The sequence below is a fragment of the Bidens hawaiensis genome, unplaced genomic scaffold (assembly GCF_021521415.1).
Source record: "Bidens hawaiensis isolate Kalapana, Puna unplaced genomic scaffold, B.hawaiensis_p1.1 tig00038209_1, whole genome shotgun sequence".
In the NCBI taxonomy this organism is placed as follows: Eukaryota; Viridiplantae; Streptophyta; class Magnoliopsida; order Asterales; family Asteraceae; genus Bidens; species Bidens hawaiensis.
In genome coordinates, this window is record NW_027496715.1 from 35,428 (window position 1) to 46,753 (window position 11,326).

General features: G+C 37.0%; 1 pseudogene; it reads right to left on the reverse strand.

Annotated features, from left to right (window-relative positions):
* Positions 1-560: 560 nt before the first annotated feature.
* Positions 561-11,100, reverse strand: LOC143590210 (short-chain dehydrogenase TIC 32, chloroplastic-like; annotated as a pseudogene).
* Positions 11,101-11,326: the final 226 nt, after the last annotated feature.

Sequence of the window (11,326 nt, forward strand, 5' to 3'; positions counted from 1 at the left end):
ACAGTGGCTTTTCCCCCATGTTATAAATTCCCGCCTCTTAACTATTGACCTGGGCTCTGGTTTTATGGGCCAGTTGTCTTGGGCTTGATGGACTTTATTATGTCTTGTGGCCCAGTTCATATGGTAGCTCTTCACTAGGCTTTCACATCAGGCATGTACTCGTGTGTAGGGGTGAGCGTAGGTTGGGTAAGGTCCGATTGGTGTTTTCAAGAAATAAAAGAAAAAATGTGATTGCTTTTCGGATATCACGGTTTCTGATACGCTTTTGGCTGTTTTCAAGAATGGTGTAAACTCGAGAGACGTGTTTTATATCGACTTAAAACACATGGGTTCGAATAATACTTGGTATTCAATTGTGATAGTTGGAGTATAAATGAAAGTTTAGTAATCATTCTTTTTAAAAAAAGTTAGTTTTTTTTAAGAAATATAACTGTATATGAAATAATGAAAATGACTTGGAATGGAAGAAAATGTATGAAAAAGATTAGAACGGTCAACAAACCAAACACTAGAAGCAAAAAAAGTCAAAAAGACAACCAGACTTTCATCACAAACTTTATTCACTTTGAGCTAGTCAAGCCAAGACTAAATTCCCACAATTCCTTGGCTAACTCTTCAACTTTAGCTCTCAATGACGACTGTGCCAAATTACAGTTTGAGAAAAACTCACCCGTCACGCCTTTCACCTTCGGGTCTAAAGCTAGATAGCATGTCATGGACGCACCCTAATAACCGTACAGTACAATTATTAGGCAAAATCCTTTTGCTAAAAGAAACCTACAATACAAACCTGTGAAACATCTTTTATAACGTAACTCAAAATCCTGTTGCAGATAACTGTGATAGAAAAAACATGTCAACTCAAACACGCTTTTTGAAACAAGTTTCAAGTAAACATATTTAGGGCCATATACGAACCCGAGAAAATACTGTGGCCACGGAAAAGTTCAGTGTTAATGAATCCAGGATGCAATGAGTTTGCAGTGATGTTAACCCCCTCCTCCTAATCAAGATGGGTTAGTATATAATGCATAAATGTCAAGCCAGCACTGGTTAAAACTTAAAACCAGAAAAAGGACTAAATTCACATTCAAAAGCCTTCCTAGCTAGTTAGCATGAAGTATATTAGCCAGTTTTGATAATCCATATGCATATACAGAATTATAACTGCATGCATATAAAATATCAACTCCATGTATTTTGCAAAACTAAGTTTAATGACGAGATAGAGTTTGTGTTTTTCTAAACCTTGATTCATTGTTTATATAATCAGAAAAATTTCCACTGTATGACAAACGATGTCCTTCAGATGATACGTTGATTATCCCTTCCTCTGTGTTATGTTCATATAAAGTTGTCTTCATAGTCTCCAACAACAGATTCATCAATAGAAAATGACCTGCAAGTTCGAAGTATTGATGCTTTTAATGATAAAGAGATTATTAAAGACTTAGCCGATTCTTACTTGGACTAGCTAGAGATGGGAAAACGAGACCAAACACTAGTCCAACATACAAAGAACATAATTCGGGCCACAAGTGGAGTTACTTGATCCATATGTGGTTAACGTAGTTGTAGCGTTAATCACGCATCATCAAGAAGTACAAGGGTCTTAGTGTAAATAGTTAAAAGTATGTTTAAGTTATACTTAAACAAGTCTGTAAAGTCTAGGTCCTAGATGTGTTAATTTGGAAGTTTGTAACTTCCATGTACAAGTGTTAATATATGATTGGATCTTGTAATATATAAATAGGGCAACAATTAGTATGTTTTAGTCATTCAATCCAAGTTCAATTTCAAGTATTCAATAAAGATTGATTGTTCATTATCATTGTTCATCTTGTCTCTTTATCAGTTCATAATCAAAATCCAGATTGGGCCAACAATTGGTATGAGATTGTAACATGGTGAAAATGTCGGATCAAAAATACCAAATTTCTTAAAGTCCAAGGACCAAAAATGGAAATTTATGATTTTCTGGCCAATCGCGATACGTGATGGCCCAAGTCTTAACGTCATTGCGTATCGTGATGACATGGTCTGATAGCAAGACACGTGTCCCGCCACGTGTCACCACGTGGCAAAGCTACCGGATGATGCATCAAGCCTAGTCGCGATACGCGATGGATTTTCTTTGGCCCATCGCGTATCGTTATGACTTAAAATAATGATAAAAGGGTCCGTTGACCCATCGCTATACGCGATGAATCATAATCAAGACCCATCGCGTATTGTGATGGGTCAGCTTAACAGCCCCTATAAATAGGGCCATCAGTCCTCATTCTCAACACACAACTCAAGTATCTCTTTCTCTCTCTCTAAAAATATCAGCCTCTCGCTACCTCAATATCGTGCCAACTTTCCTCATAATCCGTTCCCTAAACCGATGATACCTCGAAACCCTTGCCACACACCAATGATGTTGCTTTGAATTACGTGCCATCAAGAGACGACCCGACTCCCGCCTCGAAGCGCGTGCCGATAAGTTTTGAAGACCGGTGTGCCTTGATTTGCGTGTCGAAGAAGGTGTTGATCAAAATAAGTTCAATAAAACGTAAAGGCGTTGAAGTGTTGTTCAAGTGTCTAGGGATTTATAAGCCAACCAAGGTAGGGATAGTGCCCGAATAAAATATTAATAAAATATTAAAAAGGCTTAAAACCTTTGTCGAGGTTATACTCGATACCTTGAGAATAAACAAAAGAAAGTTAAACAAAGAAAATGTAAAGATAAAGATAAGAATATAATTCTTTGTTATAGATAAAGTGTAATTATTATTTAAATGATTATAGATAATAATAAAGAAATAAAGTATACGTTTCTTCAAGAAGAAGAAACGTAGTATTCAAAAGTAAACGAGTAAAACTAAAGGTTTAACTTGTAAAAGAAAGAAAGTAGATTCTAAACTAAAGGGGTAAAATAGAAAATATAATTGAGGTAAAGATTATACAAAACAGACTAAAGGTCTTAAGCAGGATTAAAAATCTGGTATTAACAAAAGGTTATACTCGTACTATAGGTCCGAGATAACAAGAAAGACCAATCAGTGAAGTAAAGCTGGTTATTTGAACAGGTGAATACGCCCAACTTTTACAACTTGTATTATCGAGTCAAACAAATTGATTACATGAGATTACGTATCTCTAAAACATTATAAACAAAAGTAATCGCTGGCCCTTAGGTTGTCATGTACGTTTGTTTGAATCCTTACATATGTGGTTAGACGGTGGGCACACCGCGCCACACCTGGTAAGATGACTCCGCCACGATGGGCCGGACCTAAGTTACGTCCGTGAGAGGGTAATCATGTGTATGCTGATGGTAGCTAAGTAATCTCGAACGCTGCGGTGTTTGCTGAGCGGTTTCGAGTAGAGATTAAGTTTGTAATTGTGTTTTGTTTTAACTTAATTATTCATAAGCTATGATGGGCCGGACCTAAGTTATGTCTCTAGGGGTAATTAAGATAATAAAATATTTTATGCGTCAGCTTATTCACCAGCATGTGTTGCTGACCTATTGTCAAACTGTTTTACAGGTAACGAAGGTTAGTCGCTTGAAGAATCAAAGTGGACGATAGATGATCTGATGGCTCAGATCCTTTTGTTAAATTTTAAAGTATGTAAATGGTGGTTTGATAAACAAGTAATCATTTTGTAAACATTAACTAGTATTTTTAAAATCCCGTGTTTTGATTATGTAAATATAAGATTTTTTATTTTAATCCATGCTAATATTTTCGCACAAACCTGTAACTTTGATTTATTTACAAAAATGGTACCGACATTTGGGTCACACGCCTAGGCCGTAGTTTGGGATGTGACACAGATCATCAAGGATATCACGAATTGATCATTAGATTGAACATTAAAACTGACCAGAAAAGAATTCCGGCAAAAAAAAAAAAACATGTCGCAGCAGATTCCGGCGTAATTCCGGCAGCCACATTTTTCCGGTGAGATTTTTTTGGCAAAATTGGACAACATAAGTTAGAGACAGACTTTGTTCATTATTATATTGAAAATTCCCACAAGAAAGAAACGCGGCAGTAGCGTTTTCCGACGAAAACGTTTATCCGGCGACGTCTCCGGCAAAAAAACACGATTTTTCGGCAAGGTGTTTTTCGGGCAGATTTTGAACAACATGTGGTTTCGGTGGTTTCCGGCAGTGGATTTAAGGATTCCAGCACAAGAAAAAGAGAGCGGTGTGGTTTATTTCGGCGGTACATGTTTTCCGGCGAACCTGTCTTATCGGCAACGAATTCCGGTTAATATGTGTCTTGCGCAGCAGCGTTTTTTTGAAGATAACGCTTAGGATTAGTGGCGGTGGTAATCCCGGTTTCAAAATTCAACAAATAAGGATTGATATTGGTTGTGGGTAGCGGTGCGACTTTCTGGTGGTATAAAAAGGGCGTCGACGTGGAGTTTTCCGACAGGGTAATCGGAATTCAAGAAGGCAACGTGGCAATTTTGTTTGCGGGGTATTGTAAATCCGGCGATATCTGGTAAATAAAGGCTTACACAACGGTGATTTGTTACGAATGCGAATCAAAAAACTGAGGTTAAAGATCAAAGTTGATCGATTCCAACAAAGAGAGTTTTGTTGAAGAACCAAACCGAAGAAAGATATACAGGGGCTAATTCGGTTTGTCAGTTTTCAGTTAATACAAATTCAAGTTTGCAAGTTATATTCCTGAATCATTGTATTTTAGTATATAGAACCAAGAGGTTTGTCTATACAAAGGTGTGAAAACCGTAGTCAGTCAAGGTGAAAGTTATACGATTTGAAAGGATGTCAGATTTGGAGACTCCTTCAGATAACAACGCAATGGTAACACACAGAGGGGTAGGATCGGTATCCCATTATCAATGCCCAATTTTAAAGTCTACAAATTATACCGCTTGGGCAATTCGAATCAAGATAATTTTTGTGGCGAACGGATTAAAGGAATCAATTGAACCTACTGAAGCTACGCAACCGGATGTTCAAAGGGACAAAGAAACGATTGTGTACCTGTATCAAGCGATACCGGAGGCTGTCATTTTGCAAGTAGCAAATTGCAAAACGGCAAAGTAAGTGTAGGAAGTGTTGAGGAAAAGACATGTCGGTGTTGAAAGGGTACAGAAGGCTCGTTTACAGTCGTTAATGGTGGAGTTCCAAATGATGCAAATGAAGGAAGATGAGTCGATAGACGCCTTCATGGAGAGGATTAGCACGTATACTACTAAAGCTAGTGAATTGAGAAAATCCTTGGATGAACCCATGCTCGTACGGAAACTCTTAGAATCCCTACTAGACCGGTTTATCCAGATTGTTGCATCAATAGAACAAAGTAACGACATAGATGAAGTTTCAATCGACGAAATCATCGGGAAATTGAAGACTTATGAAGAGAGAATAAGGTTCAAGATAAGAAGCCCTGAAGACGGTCAAGATATATTGTTGTACACACGTCATGACAACAACTCAGACCGAGATAAGCGATTTGGAAATCGTGGACGAGGAAAATTTAACCCTACAAGAGGGAAATGGCAGGATAGGCAGAATCCTAAGGAATAAGGCTCGTCAAACAGACCTAGGACGAACAAGATTTGGAGGAAGTTCGACAAGAATAAGGTCAAATGTCACAAATATGAGAAGTATGGACACTTTCAGAAAGATTGTCCACAAAGGAACGCTGGTGAAGCATAGTCAAACTTGGTGCAAGAAGACGAGGAACCGGCATTGTTAATGGCAATCACTGTGGATGATAGTGAAAATGTCATACTGAACAAGGGTGAAGTCCAACCCAAGAAGCACACTTCAACAAAGGAATGTCTATGGTATTTAGACAATGGTGCTTGTTATCACATGATCGGAGTGGGGAGTCACTTCAAGGAAATTGATGAAGCAATCAGTGGTCGTGTTCGATTTGGAGACGGATCATATTTAGAGATCAATGGAAGATCCTCTATATTGTTAGAATGTAAGAATCAAGAACAAAGGATCATATCCGATGTTTATTACATTCCAAATCTCAAGAACAATATATTGAGCCTAGGCAACTAACAGAAATCGGGTGTAAAGTGGTCATGGAAGGAAATCATCTATTGATATATGATCATGGGAAGAACCAATTATTCAGAGTAGAAAGGTCTAAGAACAGGTTGTACAGCGTCACGTTGAAGATAGGAACACTCGTATGCGTTCTAGCAAACTCGTATGCCTTCTAGCACACAAGATTGGGTCATTTAAACTTTGAATCAATCAAAAACATGACTCTAAAGAAGATGTTCAAGGAATTCCAGAAGTTAAGCACACATGACATATTTGTGATGCTTGTGTTATAGGAAAACACAATAGAGATCCATTTCCAAATAAGGCTAAGTTCAGGTCTATAAAACATTTAGACTTGGTCTATGGAGATCTTTGTGGTCCTATATCCCCACCAACACATTCGGGAAAGAAGTATATATTCCTACTTGTAGACGATTGTACTCATTACATGTGGGTCTATTTCTTAGTCTCGAAGGATCAAGCATGAGAGCTATTTAAAGAATTCAAGGAAAAGGTGGAGTCAGAATTACGAACCAAGTTAAGAATGCTGAGGACTGATAGAGGATGATAATTCACGTCAAATGAATTCAATCAGTACTGCAAGGGAAACGAGATTGCAAGGCAATTAATAGCACCTTACTCGCCACAACAAAATGGAGTAGTTGAACGAAGATACATGACAATGTTATCTACTACTCGGAGCATGCTTAAGGCAATGAAGATGCCTCAAAATTTATAGGGAGAAGTAGTTAGGCACACAATATTCGTACTGAATAGAGTTCCTACGAAAGATCTATTGGATAAGACACTGTACGAAGCACTAACTAGAAGGAAACCAAATCTAGGATACTTGAAGATTTTTGGTTGCACGGTATATGCCAAGGTAATATCATCTAACTTGAAGAAATTGGATGATAGGAGCACGCCTATGGTGTACATAGGTGTGGAAGAAGGATCGAAGGCATATAGGTTATACGATCCGACAAAAGATAAGATTTGTGTAAGTCGTGATGTTAAGTTCGTGGAGAAGAGGTCTTGGAATTGGGATAGTTATATCAAAGACAATGGTACATTAGAGAGGCAATGGACAAGTTTTTTCATTGAAGAGTTTTATGAAGTTCAAACAATACAGGTAAATCCCGAGATTCACGAAGAAAATAACCACAAAAGAGAAGTTGGAAATCAAAACTCTCTTGTTACCCCTCCAACGTACTCCTATGAACCTATATCAGATGAAGAGGAGGAGGTTCATGAAACGAGTAGGAGTTTACATCATGAGTTTGATCATACCCTTAAACGAGGTTTTAGGAGGATATCACAAGTGCAAGAGAATGCACTAGCAAGACGTTTAAACATGGAAGAGTTGGAAGAACTTATGATAGTGGAGGAAGAACCACGAAACTACAAGGTAGCATCTAACGATGAAATATGGATTGAAGCAATGAAGGTTGAATTAGATTCAATCAACAAGAACAACACTTGGAAGTTGACTACTTTGCCAAGCGGTCATAAGACGATTGGTCTGAAGTGGGTGCTCAAGACGAAGAAAGATGCTAAGGGAAACATTGTTAAATACAAGGCAAGGCTAGTAGCAAAAGGTTACGTACAAGAACATGGAATAGATTTCGATGAAGTATTCGCACCAGTTGCACTTATCGAAACTGTTCGGTTGATCCTAGCCTTGGCAGCCTATCATGGCTGGGAAGTACATCATCTGGATGTAAAGTCAGCATTCTTAAATGAAGAATTGAAAGAAGATGTCTATGTCTCACAACTGGAAGGTTTCATAGAGCCTAAGCATGCGGGAAAGGTATACAAGCTTACCAAAACTTTGTATAGACTAAGGCAAGCACCACGTGCTTGGAATATGAAGTTGGATCAGAAGTTGAAGTCGCTAAACTTCAAGAAATGCAATCAGGAACAAGCAGTGTATACAAAGAAGACAAAGAATTCTACACTAATCATTGGAGTTTATGTTGATGACTTAATAGTCACGGGTACTCCAAAGAAGGAAATTGACTGTTCAAATCCCAAATGAAATATAATTCTGAAATGAGCGATCTTGGATTGCTTGTATACTATCTTGGGATTGAAGTTACCCAAGTCGGGGGTGAGATTGCAATAAAGCAAACATGATATATCAACAAAATCATGGAGGTGAGTGATATGGTTAACAGTAACGAGACCAAAATTCCCATGGATCCGTGAACAAAGTTAACCAACACTGAGGGAGGCACACCCGTAGACTGCACTCGGTACATAAGTCTAATCGGAAGCCTAAGGTACTTGTTGCATACAAGGCCTGATTTATGTTACTCAGTGAGATTGCTAAGTAGATTCATGCAAGAACCTATGGATCATCACTTGAAGGCTGTTAAGAAAGTGATACGCTACATCAAAGGGACGAAGTAGCATGGAATTATCTACAAGAAAGGAGGCTGCAAGATAACTGGTTATAGCAATAGTAGTTATGGCGTCAACACAGACAAAGGAAAGGGAACTACTGGGCTCGTGTTCTACTTTGGAGAATCTCCTATAACCTGGTGTACACAGAAGCAACAAACGGTTGCATTATCATCGTGTGAATCTGAATTCATGGCATAAACAACAGCAGCATGTCAAGCACTGTGGTTAAAATGCTTACTTGGAGAACTAATTGGCTAGAAGGAAGAGAAGATAACTCTAAAAGTTGACAACATTTCAGCAATAACGATTATGAAGAATCCGGTGTTTCACGGAAGAAGCAAGCATATAGAAACACGTTATCATTTCATTAGAGAGTGTGTGGAAGACGGACACATCAATGTGGAGCATATTAGCGGTTGTTGCAAACGACGGATATACTGACAAAGGCGCTCGCAAGACTCAAGTTTGCAACTATGAGACAAATGCTCGATGTTCAAGATCTACGACAAGAAGATGATCGTGATTAAGGGGGTGAATGTAGCGTTAATCACGCATCATCATGAAGTACAAGGTTCGTAGTGTAAAGTTAAAAGTATGTTTAAGTTATACTAAACAAGTCTGTAAAGTCTAGGTCCTCGATGTGTCAATTTGGAAGTTTGTAACTTCCATGTACAAGTGTCAATTTATGATTGGATCTTGTAATCTATAAATAGGGCAACAATCCGTATGTTTTAATCATTCAATCCAAGTTCAAGTATTCAATAAAGATTGATTGTTCATTATCATTGTTCATCTTGTCTCTTTATCAATTCATCATCAAGATCTAGATTGGGCCAACATTTGTAGGCGGTTTGGCCAGCTGCCAAACCCAAATTCCATCACTAAAGATTTTCCCAATTATTGGAATTTTCATTTCTGTTGTAAAAACGAGTAAACTACTTACGTCTTTAATTTCAGTATTTAACTTCCGGTTGTCAGTCAGCAATATATGTCAAACTTAGAATTTCCTTTAAAAAGGACTTGATGTAATGTTAATAAACCATTTTGTCTGAGAATTGTCACCGTTACTTTTTTGTGCTTTCGCTATACATCATATATTATGGTTTCTGAACTATATATCGTCTCTGGCTACAAAAGTGAATGAATTTAAACATACCTAAATGGTTAGTCACAAAATGTAGCTCAATATTCTCCTTCGAAAGCTTGAAATGTGGAGACAAAACACCTGCATTATTACTTGCAACAAAACAAACCCGTAACTATGAACCGTTATTCAACCAACCCGCCAATCAATTCACTGCAAGATCTTATGCATGTTACATATGGTATCTTACATTAGAATGTTTAGGTGAAGGCCCGAGGAGCAGTATTTGGCTGCAAAATCCCGCACATATGCCATAGAGCTTAGATCTAACTCCATTACATCCACTTTAGCATCTGGTGTCTCTTTAAGTATACTCTCTTTAACTTTTAAACCTTTTTCTGTGTTTCTTACTGCCATAATAACATGTACTCCTCGCAATGCAAGGACTCACGCGCTCTCAGACCCGATACCACTTGTAGCTCCTGAGTGTTTACACATGCCTTAAGATCGTTCAGTACCAACTTATGATGATATGAATTAGGCTAATTAAAAACCAAATAAATTTTCTATAAAAATATTTGGGATTTATAAATGGAATATAAGTCATCTCATTTTAGATTGTATGATAAAAACAAAATGTGTAAATGACGCGGTGACATGTGGTAGCCTCAGCATGCCATGATCTAAATTGCAGTCTTGCAGACTACAATACAATAAAAAACATTTTTTTTGTTAGCAGAATACATTATTTTTATATATACATACATATATACAAACAAATTCACTTTTGTATATATTTTAAAAACTCAATAAGAGCATCACCAATATTATGGTGACGGTTTCAGATGATATTTATATTAGCGGAAGTCGTAATCATCGTTAACATCATAATTAATTCGTGTTGTTCATGTTATATGTGTGTAAACAAACAGAGCATGCAATCGAATTAATGAAAGATGAATATATTATTGAATATATCTTGATGATTAAAACACGGGTACAATAGTCATATTTATACACTAACAAAATGGCGGGTAACTGTCTTTTATAACCGTTATGACGGTTACGTTGATGTGTACCCCGACAAAACATAATCCTAATCTAGAAATACATAAGTTGCACTATAATACAAATAATATTATATGATAAAGTTTAGCTTATAATATCTAATAATTTATCCTTCCGTTGGATAAATTTATTATTTATGTGTTTTAGTCATTTGAGTATATATATATCCTCATTGGATTCCACATATTAACTTAATCTCTAGAATTTGAGAACAAGTATATGGTTTTCACTAATTAATAACACTTAATCAAAAGATTATTTGAACTCAAAGAGAAGTAGTAGCCAACTTGCGTAGGTGGCTTTTTAAAATGACTATACAAACCGGCCGGTATTAGATTACATTTTCAAACACAAATGAATTAAGAGAATGAGAAACGTCGAATTAACATGCAAGCTCATATATACCGGTAACAATGGCAGTTAGACCCGAAGCATGGATTCCTTCAGTAACTTCCTCCGCAGTTGAAGACGATGAAAACCCCAATGCACCTTTTTGACCGAAGATCCACATGATATTCTTGCAGTTTCAAATCACAGGTTAATCAACAAGCTTATGAATGGTCTAAGGATGCCATTGCAACAAATATATATATACACTGACTAGACCTGCAACCATATTTATATATACGTTAATATTGTATAAATTCTAATAAAATACTCCTTGCTTATTTTGTTAAGAAAAACTTATAGTACATATTTGACTAAAAAACTTTTAAAAAATAAACATTGACTAATCA